A 12,289-nucleotide genomic window follows, 5' to 3' on the forward strand; every position below is an offset into this window, starting at 1 on the left:
ATACCTAAATATCAATAACAAAATATCATTAATATGTAAAATGTTTACATTTTTTCCTAATCTCAAACACACAAAATCTGTGCAAATACTGTGAATATTATTTTATAGTATGACAAGATAAATAACAAGAATAAACACATTTAGCCTCATCTGACCATCTTCTGTAACCAGGCAAGGCTTCCAAGGCAGCAGTGGGGACACCAACCCAAGCACAAAACCTTCACCCTACAATTTGTCCTGGGGTAAAGTTGGTGCAGAACTTGTGGGAGTGGCAAACCAATGGCTAGTTCAACTTGAGACCCATGTCGTAAGAGGGAGCCCACGCCTGACACTGCCTAAAGGGCCAGGAAACAAAGTCTGGACAGCCCAGAATCCTAGCATAAAACCTAACATGGGGGGAGCAGCCAATGAAATGATGCCTAGTGATAGTCTGCTACACTAGACCAGAGAGCCTAGCATACCATCACCAGAGAGGCTTCCTCCGTCTGGTGGGAAGAGATGCAGAGACCCACAGACCAACACGAGGCGGGGAATCCTGCAGAAGCAGGGGAGGAAGGATTGTAAGAGCCAGAGGGGTCAAGAACACCACAAAAATCCCCACAGAATCAATGGTGTAGGGTTCACTGGGGCTCACAGAAACTTAACCAACAATCAGGGAGTCTGCATGGATCTGACCTAGGTCCTCTACATATATGTTACAGTTGTGGAATTCCTAACAGTGGGAATGGGGGTGACTCTGACCCTTTGCCTGCTTTGGGAACTCTTTTTCTCCTACTGGGTTGCCTTATTCAGCCTTAATATGAGATGATCTGCCTAGTCCTATTGCAACTTGATATGCCAAGTTTGATTGATATCCCTGGGAGGCCTTCACTTTTCTGAAGGAAAATGGAGGAAGAGTGGATCTGGGATAAAGAGAGTTTGGGGGCTGGGAGGAGAGGAGGGAGGGGAAACTGAGGTTGGGATGTAATATATTTGAGAAGAATAAAGAAAAAAGAATAAATGCACTTATTAGAAAAAATTACTAAGTCAGGCATGTAACCCAGGTCTTGAGAGACTGAACCCATGGACTCTAAACTCAAAGCAAGCTTGAGCTACTTAGCAAGACCTTCTCACCGGGGAAAAAAAGAAAAATACAATGAAATTTTTCTAATAAAAATAATACAATCACCAGTTATAAAGTGTCAAAATGTGAAAAGAAAAATTGATACTTGACACAGACTGAGATAGGCACAGGGCTGACCAGAATCTTCGTGGGCACAGAAAACACCAATGGGAAGAGTGGGTTTTTAAACACTGGTTTCAAGCAAAGCAACAACTCAAACTAGGGAGAAGCTCTCCATCCTGCCCTTGCTGAGGATGCTGATGAGCAAGAGGACCAGGAAGGTCCAGAGGAGGCCAGCGCCACAAAAAGATGAAAAGTCGTCACAAGCTTTGTGTTTAAACTCATGTACTTGGCCTTCTTTCTTTCTTTCTTTCTTTCCTTCTTTTTTACATTTCTTTCATACTTTTATTTGAATTTAAGAGGGTGTGTGTGTGTACTTTATCACAACAGGAAATGTGTCCAGGAAAGCAATGCAAGGCTGCAGGGGCATTGTCAGAGTTCGGGCTGTCCCCTGGCTGAAGAGTTTCTCTCCTGCTGCATTTCTCTGCACACCCCTGTCATTTTCACAATTTACCCATTGCATTTGGAATACAACCTGATATCTTTCCAGCGTATTTTGTCTAAATAAGTGTTCTATGCATTTAGAACATAGTTAGGTGAACATTGGCTGGTAAATATAATATTCAATGGGGTATAGGCTACATTTGTTAATTAAACACAGGTGATCCAGTACAAAGAGAAAACTCTATAATATGAGCTACTTTTACATCTTTTTTTAAATATGCATTTACAAGCTTATTAGTCATTTTCACGTTCATGTTTTCTGGGCTGGCTAGTGGCAATGAGTCATCAGGGGGAACCCAGCAAGGTGCCTCACTCCTGCAAGCCCCACAGAGGCCAAGGCAGGAGGACCACCAAGAGTTTAAGGCCAGCCCAATCGACATACAGAATTTCAGGTCAGCCTGGGTTACAGAACAAGACCTTGTCTTTGAAAAAAGAAAAGTCAGGGGAGTGGGTGTTTTGTTTATTTTGTTTGTTGCTGGTAGTTTTGTTTTTCTCCATTCAATTGCCCGGACTTATGGAGGATGCAGCTACAGAGGCGTCAGCTTTATCTGTCTCAGCCCCTCACCCCTATGGCTAGGCCTCTGCCAAAGCTGAACATGATGTTAGTATTGCCTCCTGAGGGCTCCCGACCCTATGGGACTTGCTGGTAATTTTCTATCTCACCTCTGACAAGTTCTGCATTCCACACCGATTCAACAATGAATCTGGAATTTCTTAAAGGGACATAGTGCTTAATGTATGTCCACTAAGAAGGCAGCTTGGGACGTCTAGTGGTCAAAGGAATGTCGATTTTGATATGTATGCTAAGCGAATCCAGAAAATAAACCAATGATTCCAGTTACCTAATGCTGCTATGGTAAATCCGATGGACAAGAACAATCCGGGGAGGAAGGGGTTGATTACAGTTACACTGATGGAAGCCATGACAGGAACTCAAGCAGGAACCTGGAGGCAGGAACCAAAGCAGACGAGATGGAGGAACCCTGCTTCCTGTAGTTTTCCTCAGTCTGCCTCCTTATAACCCCTAGGACCACCTACCCAGGGTGACACCACTCACAATGGGCTGGGTCCTCTCACATCGATCATTAATCAATAAAATGCCCCACAGATGTGATCAAGCCAAGCTGATGGAGTAAATTCTTCATTGAGGGTCCTTTTTTTCCAAGTAACTCTACTTTACGCAAAGTTGATAAAAACTAACCCGCCCCCCGCAGACCAAAAAGTTCCAGAATACTGTAATGTGATGAAATGAACTAAATTCTAGTTGGTAAAATTAAGCAATAGTAAACTCACGGAGAATTGTGTGCCAAGCTGCCACAGAGGGCCTGTGAGTCATAGAAGGTATTCACAGATTCAGCAGGGTGAGAGTTTGAGCAGGCCAATCTCTTCTGTGGATAAAGGTAGAGAAATACTGGTTTTGTTTAAAATAACATTCTAACAGGTGCGAAAAGAAGAGAGGAAGTCTTGTATCTTAGCGGTAGAAACTATAACACAATAGTATCTTATTCCTATTCCCCCCCTTAAAAATACATATTAAATATGTTTTTATAAGAAGGAAAATGTCTTCTTGAGGCAAACAAATGAGGTGGAGAGCCGTTTCTGGGGCCCGGAGGCAGGTCCCTCGAGGGTCCAGCTAGAGATCCTGAAGAAGAGACGGAAAGATCACAGGCTTGTGGTAGTAAAGGATGTGGGTAAGTTCAAGTGCAACAATCGGGCCAGAAAATGGGCTATGGGTCTAAACACTGAGCAAAGTGTGTCCCTTTAACTCACAAAACGAGGCAACCAGAGGTAAAATGAAAGCAATTCCTTTGAAGTCTGACAAAGAACGGACACACTCCCTGAATATGCCTGAGATTAGAAATACATTTAAATTTTAATTAGGATGATGAATGGGCTCAATATTCCACACAGCAGAAGGAACAAGGGGGAAAGCAGGCTCGTCCTGGGGTGCCTCGCTGAGGTCCTCAGAGGAGTCTCCATCAACAAGCCTGCTCAGTTAGCAAGCACTGTTGAGAATCTACGGTGTGACCGGGTGTTGTTCATTTCTCTCATTTCTGTGACAAAACACCTCCCGGAAACAACTTAATAAAAGAAAGGCTTCTTCAGTCCACGGTTCAAGGGTACAGTCTGCACGGTAGGGAAATCACGGTGACAGACATATGGGGTAGGTGCTTATGGTGCATCCCCCAGGCAGAAAGCAGACAGTTGTGAACGCTGGTACTCAGCTCGACTTCTTTTATTCAGGCTGGAATCCCAGTCCATGGAACAGTGCCACCCACATTTAAGGTGGGTCTTTCCACTTCAATCCAATCTAGAAACACCATCATAAGCAAGAGCATAAGCTTATCTCCTTAGGTGATGCTTAATCTGGCCAGGTTCACAATGGATACTCGCCATCAAAGCCAGACAGCGTGGTGGACCCTGGCGTCTATCTTAACAGCCTATTGGTAACAGTCCTTTAGGTAGGACGTTCTTAGGAAGAAAGACTGGCACACGTACTACAGTGAAGGATTATGGACATATGTATTGTTCTGGCGGGAGCTTCACGCCAGCCCCTGGCACCCATATACCAAAGTGTCTGGAATGTTCAGGTGGACGCTCCACCCAACCCTGCAGCATCTCAGAAAGACTGCCAAATGATGACTCCTCCCCCAGCGATGCTCAAGACCACTCCCACAAGGTATTTAATCTGTCCCCCACCCCAGAAAACAGACACGTGGTTTTCCAGCTTCCTTTCCCGCCTCTTCTCTGGGGGGCGGAAAAATCATCTGGGAGCATTTGTATCCATTAAACCTGGGCTTTTTCTAATTGGGTTTGATTTGGTATGATTTGGATTGTTGCGTTGGTGGAGGGGCTTATCGGGGTGCAAAAGCTTTCCATGTATGTTGGGGCTAAATCTCTTTACAGCGCCCCCACCTACCACAACACAGCATCCTCCTCTCTCTTCACCAAACTGCTTACTTAAGGACTCCTTCCCAGGCTTGTTATCTGACCCATAGTCTCCAGTCCAGACCCACAGGTTCAGTTTTCCTTGGTAAAGATTTACTGAAAGCAAAATAATCATCGCAAGTGCCCATTTCTTCAGCAAAAAGCCTTAACTTGGTTTACATCAGGGGAGTTAGACATCCAGTTCATATGTAAGCCCTGGCTTCCTGGCTGTTACGATTTTCGGCACGAGTGACCCTGGCGGGAAGGACCATGGCAGGTAAGCGATAGAAAGAAAGGCCATGCAGAGAGAGATTGGGGAGTATGAAGTTTTATTTAGAAAGAGGGTATTGGGAAGGTTTGGGAGGGCAGAGGGAAGGAATGGAGAGATACTTAGACAGACAGAGAAAGAGAGAGGGAGAGAGCTAAAGACATAGAAGGAGATAGGAGGAGAGAGAAGAGGAGGAAAAGACAGAGCCTGCCTCTTCAGAACAGCTGGCAGAGAGAGAGAGAGAGAGAGAGAGAGAGAGAGAGAGAGAGAGAGAGAGAAGGGAAGGGAAGGGAAGGGAAGGGAAGGGAAGGGAAGGGAAGGGAAGGGAAGGGAAGGGAAGGGAAGAGAGTTAAGAGCAGTTTGCCTCCGTGGGAAAGGAGAGATTAGGAGTGGGTGGAGCTTGTCTCTGAAAAGGACAAGGTACTGACAGCGAAGGCCCGCAAAACGATAACACCGGCATACTGCATAACTACTACTAATTGAGATACAAGGCCTAGAATGTGGCCAAGGAAAGGAACTGAGATGCCCGAGTTTAAAGCACAGAGCACAGACTGACCACTGACCCCAGCATTTACAGAGCTAGCATGACATGATATGGATGGTTGGTAAGACAGCAAAGTGCCATTTCAAAGCAGCCTGAAGACATGGAAGACAGCAGAGGAAATTAGATTGCAGTGAGACGGATCGTATAGCCATTCACAGCCTGTACTCCAGACGGATCGTACAGCCATTCACAGCCTGTACTCCAGGGCCTCTTCATAGAACCTGTCCCATCCAGGGGCAATAAAAGAATGCCTTAAAGATGACATTCTGTAGAGACGATAAGCCAATCATATCCTCAAGAAAGGACTGTGACCCTAGAAAGATAAACTACAGGCAAGAAGGGTTTATGGGAGACTAGGAGCTGCAGCCTTCTTGAGTCAAGGCACCAAACAAAAAAAAGCAGAGTAGACATACAAAAGAAAAGTGGGGAATATGAAAGGGAAGGGAAGAAGACAGGGGAGGAGACTACGTTATAGCCTTAGAGATACGGGCAAAGCATAGGTTCTTCTCTTTAGCTCTGAATCCATACCCATACATAAAATGACTGGGGGGAAAAAAGAAAAGAAAAGAAAAGAAAAGAAAAGAAAAGAAAAGAAAAAACCTCCTCTCAGGGAAGCATGGTACCACAGTGGGTCTTGGGGCTTGTCACTGAAGCCTGGCAACTCAAGTTCCATCTCTGGAGTCTACATAAAGATGGAGGAGAGAACAACTCCACAGACTTGCCCTCTGACCTCCACATGCCACACACGGACACTTCTCCATGTTGCTTATACCCGGTACACACCACACAAATTGTGTATATAATTTACTAAGGCCCCCTCTCTCTTTAGGCTACATTAGATGTGTCTGCTCCCTTTGGACTCTGAAGAGGCTTGACTGACGCCCTCAGGAGGCGGCTGAGCATTGCTGCGAGGACCATTCAAATGCTTCAGTTAATAAACAAGTGCAGTTAGTGGCAATCACCAGAATGCTACAAAACAGGTTGTGCAAAGCACACTGCTGACTACCAAAACACCCAGCTTGAGAGGGCAGAGGGGACGGCTTGTGACTTGGTTTCTCAGAAATCCAAGATATATCTCACAAGGGCAATTTAAGTACCTGCCACTAATGAAAATAATAACTCGAGCGCCTTGATCAACCAGTGGTCCCCCAAATATTAGGAAGTCAGCTGCTGCTAACAGGAGCACTAGCAGTATGAATGAATCTAGGAGTCACTTATAACTCATGGCAACATGATAAGGTCCCAGGACAGGCCTTGGATTCCCCAGATCATGGTGTGGTCTGATGGCCTAAACACACCAGCGCTTATCTTCCAGGAGGCAAGGCCGGAGCAGGGTTTTGTGTCTGAACCCTAAATGCATTTAAACCATTCTCTCTGGTACTTACACCTCATCTATGAAATGCCAAGGGTCCATCCTTCCAATAAAGACAGATTAGTGTTCCACTCAGGAGATAAACCTATCATCTGCTTCTGTGTCTACAACATTCATCCATTAGAGGTTCTGCACCTCCCGAAAGATGAAGAATTACAGCCGCCGAAGAGATGTGCTGTATATACCGCAGTGGTAGTCATCACGGTGGAGGGAGGGTTGATAGGTGTGGGCAACAATGATAAAACGAACAGCCCTCTTGTCTGTCAGGCAGTAAATTGGTAAGAACAGCCCTCATTACCGCAAGTTGAGTGGGTATGTGCAGCATCCAATTTCCGGCCATGTATTCCTTCTCTCTGTGACAAAATAAACATGATGCAATAAAAGCTTACTTATAAATCAATTTGGCTGATGAGCAAGTCAAAGGAAGATCACACATGGTTTACGGATAGGCTCGTTTGGGGCCCGGCTTTCGTTGTTACTGTTGTGATTCTTACGAAGAGTATGTCCTTTAAAATAAAAGTGGCCATATTATTTTTCGCCACACCAGAAGTCTGTATTCCTCGGGGAACACGGCGAATCAGAATCTAACAAGCTGTGCATAATAACGTGTAGCATATGCTGCAGCTGAGTTCGTTCCCGCTGTTTGCAGGACACACATCTACCTCGAATTGCAGAAGTGCTTGTTATCCTGACAACACCAGGAAGGGGGGAAGATGACATGAAGCATTCCGTATATAGCACAAGGCGTTGCCTCCCGGGACAATGTCAAGATTCCCAGCAATAAGTCAATGAGAATAAATGCAGGAATCACTAAGGTTTAAAATGACCACATCCCAATTACAGATTATGTTTTAGCAGCTCCGAAGGTCCTATAGATTAGTTTTATAAATTATGTTGATCTCATTAGAATGCATATCCTTTATAAAATGCAGGCTAGAAAGAACGTGGCCTTTTGCTCATTCAATGTATTCTCTAGTTGGGTCTGTCCTAACAGTTCCTCCTGACATAGCAAATCCTCTTTCTATTTCAAAAATTCCAATTTCTTCTCTTTAAATTTTCTGCATGATTTATTACCTTATTCTTCATTTAGCAAATATTTATTGACTGCCAACTATATTCATAGCATTATGTGGGGCACTGGAGAGAGAGGTAAAGATGTAGAATACATACTTCAAGCCCTTTAGAAAATAATCTTCCTCAGGACAATAAGACATGCACACACAAAAAGTAAAATGTCAATAAAGAAATTAAAATCATGCAAGGATATAAAAGAGATGTCACAGGGCAGCACATAACTGACACCAGGAAAATATAAACAACGAAAATAGTGGGTGCAGTAATTTTTCAGGGTTCAGTGCTCAGCAAAAGCTTCGGAGACAAGAACCAGGTGAGGTTTTGAAGGTTTTAAAGGAGATAGTCTAGGCATAGATGAGGCCACATGTTAATATACAGAGGTGGGCAGGCACGTCGTGTTGGGAGGAAATGCCTGCTCTGCAGGCGGAGGGCTGGCTGAAATGGAGTGTGAAGGGCACGGCGGGAGTAACTTGGAGTCGTGTGCCAAACATCTGTGCTTCAGCTTCCATTTAACAATGGTGAGTGTCTGGGGAAAGTGTTCCTATTAAAACCTTCTCTGAGGTCTAACATATTCCGGTGCACACTTTGTTGCGCCTTTCTTAATTGAATTTTTTTTTTTTTTTTGGACAGCCATTCTACACATGCCATAATGTTTTTGTACTGGGTATACAATATGGAGTGGCTAAATCGATAGCATTGATACCTATATTACCTCACCTCCTTAAGGTTGCTGGGCGAGAATACTCAGAATCGGCTGTAGTCCTCAGAACTAGTCAGTGCTCCTGTCTACGTCTGTATCCTGTGACAACCCCCAGTCACACTCATTGCTACCTGCTAGTAACCACCATTCCACTCCGCTTCTGGGCACTCCACATTTTCTTGTTTCGCATATAAGTAGAAGGCATAGATTTTGAATGCAGCTCCAGACGAATGGGCACAATTATGTAACCATCATTGCAGTCCAAACACAAGACATCGCCGCCCTCCCAGAGATGGTTCTCATCACCTGGTAAACCACCACGCATTCTTTGTGTTGCACTCATATGGCAATGCTTGGCATTTGGAATAGCTCCATATTTACTATATGGTGGTTTCATAGATGCTCTATCATACTTTGGGGCTCATTTGACCAATGGCTCAACAGATGTAAATCTTGCTAAATAAAAATCTCATCTATGTACAGAGAGTCTCAGAAACACTTAGTTGTTTTTATTAGAACAATATGGTTTTTATTAGAAATGACAGGTTAGGGTCACTGTCACATTATGAAAGCCTTCAACACAAAGGGACAAATCAGAAACAAGAGTAAAGGCCAGGGAGGAGGCCCAATGGGATAAAAGAGCTTGCCACACAATCTGGGTATCTGCATTCAATCCCCAGAATCCACATAAATATGGGAATAAAAAAAATTCACTAAATTTATCCTCTGACAACCACAAACATGCCATGGTTCATGTGCACACACACACACAAATATTAATATTAATATTATTTTGTTTTATATGTATTTATTTTTATTTAATTTTTTCTTATAATATATATTGATAATAGTCTTCCCATTCCTAGATTTCCCACATCTTTCTACCCACCCAGCTTCATGTTCTTCCTCCCTCCCACAGGGAACAGAATGCGATTTCGGCTTACCCCAGTCAGAATGGCCAAGATAAGGGTGCAGTGGGTGCTGGTGAGGGTGCAGTGGATGCTGGTGAGGATGCAGTGGGTGCTGGTGAGGGTGCAGTGGGTGCTGGTGAGGGTGCAGTGGGTGCTGGTGAGGGTGCAAGGAAAGGGAAAGAGTTGTTAATTGCTGGTGGGCACATGAATTGGTCCAGGCACTCTAGAAATCAGTGCGGAGACTCTTCAGAAAGCTAAAAGTAGATCTACCACAAGACCCAGCTATACCACTCTTGGACATAGATCCAAACGACTCTACACTTTACTACAGAGATACTTGTTCATCCATGTTCATGGCTGCTCTATTCCTAATAGCCAGATATTGAAAACAGCCTAGATGTCCATCAACTGGTGAACGGATAATGAAAATGTGGCACATTTGTACAATTAAATAGTATGGAGCTGTTTTCATGGAATGGATGGAGCCAGAAATGATCTTCCTGAGTGAGGGAACCCAGACTCAAAATGATAAATATTGCATTCTTTCTCTTATCTGTGGATGTCACCTTTTAAGCCTTGTGTATATATTTAGAATAATCTAAGAGGTTAGGTACCTAGTAAAGGACCAGGGGGAAAGAGAAACTCTTCTAAGGCAGGGACAATAGGGTACAGTATTATAAAGAGATGAAGGAGAAGCTAGAACAGGAGGAGTAAATGAGGAGGATGATAGAAGGGCAGGATAAAGTGAGGATATGAGGGGACAGCTAACACTAAAGGCCTTTTGAAAAGCCATATGAAAACCCATTACTATAGAAACTTCCTAACACATATAAACACATGAAAGGAACTTAAATGGAATTACCATATAACGGGGGAAACAATGTCTCAACTAGACATCTTACGTTACCAAGTAAAATCCACAGTGTGAGGAATAGTTTGTGTCATTGTTTATGCTATTGGTTGCTCTCCACGACCTGATGGTGAGGCTGGAGACCAGAGAGCTGGCGGCCAGCTGGAAGCTTCGCCTCTACTGACTAGTGCTCACGGTGAGAAAAGGTACCGTGCACACAACTGGAGGAGAAAAGTCATCACCAATGTCACACATGTGAAACCTGTGACCTGCAGTAGGAACCTGCCTAAGGGTATACGGTATAATAGTGGAACAAAGTTATGGCAGTAACCAACCACTTCTTTCTCTATTTTGATTTAAGGACCACTCCATAGATGAAATTCAGACTTGACACTGATAAAGCAGCCATTAACACGAGACTAGATAGTTCTAGACCCTCGGGGACAAACAGACCACCATTATGCTGCTAATGGAGAATAGCAATAAAATGACTCCTAGCAGCATATGGCTATATCCACAGAGCAGAGCATCACTAACCTCCTCGGAGAAGTTCCCTCATGCAGTAGAGAGAAATTAGCACACACGTCCAGCACTGGGCAATGGGCGCAGTGAGGGACTTTGAAGCTTCTTCCAGACACAGCAGGGCTGATGCATGTGTTTCTTTTTAATCTTTTTTTTTAATTTAGTTCTTTTTTTTAAGATTTATTTATTTATTATGTTTACAACATTCTGCCTCCATGCCCGCATGCCAGAGAAGGATGCCAGATCTCAGTACAGATGGTTGTGAGCCACCATGTGGTTGCTGGGAATTGAACTCAGGACCTCTGGAAGAGCAGTCAGTGCTCTTAACCTCTAAGCCATCTCTCCAGCCCAAAGAATGAAAAGAAACCTTGAGGAAGCAAATTGCAGGAAATGGGTAGAAATTTTCTCTTTCTAAACTAAAATACAACTAGCAAGCTAAAAGAATAGGTATTGATAATAAAATAAGAATAAGATGTTTTCAAAAATGAATAATTAAGAATTAAAAAGTAGGAGCTGAGAGATGACTCAGCAATTCACAGCACTTGCTGCTCACCCGTGAGGACTGAAGCTCAGATCCCACCGCCACAGGGAAGTCAGACATGACCCTGGCCTGCATAAACTGTCACCCCGACCCTGAGGGACAGGAGACAGGGGGGACTGGGTAATGACCCTGCATACACCTGTCAACCCAACACTGAGGGACAGGAGACAGGAGGGGACTGCAATGACCCTGCATACACTTGTCACCTCAATATGTAGGGACAGGAGACAGGGAGGGACTGGGTAATGACCTTGCATATACCTGTCACCCCAACACTGAGGGACAGGAGACAGGAGGGGGCTGGGTGATGCTGACTGTCAGCATATCTGAAAAACACAATCTCCAGATCCACTGAGAAACCATAGTGGGAAGAAAAGTAGGCTGAGAGTGAGAGAGAGGAATACTCAATGACCTCCTCTGGTCTATGTGAACACACATAGATGCACCCCTCTCCACAACACATTCACATACAATACACACACATGCACATCACACACACATACAACATTGCAGACACACCACACACACACACACACATACATCACACACTCACACATACACATCACATACTACACATACATACACATCACACACACATACAACATTGCAGACACACTACACACACACACGCATACATCACACACTCACACATACACATCACATACTACACATACATATACACCACACACACACATCACACATACCTCACACACATGCACGCACACACACACATCACACACACAGGGGAGAAGGAGGACCAGAAGAATGAGAAAATGATCTTAAAATTAAAGAATTTTAAAAAAAAATCAGGGGCTGGAGCGATGGCTCAATGGTTAAAATCACTGGCTGCTTTTCTAAAGGACCTGGGTTCAATTCCCAGTGCCTACATGGCTGCTGAAAACCAGCTGTAACT

This window comes from Microtus oregoni, unplaced genomic scaffold, assembly GCF_018167655.1.
Source record: "Microtus oregoni isolate MIOR12 unplaced genomic scaffold, Mior012 000017F_ref0000208, whole genome shotgun sequence".
Lineage (NCBI taxonomy): Eukaryota > Metazoa > Chordata > Mammalia > Rodentia > Cricetidae > Microtus > Microtus oregoni.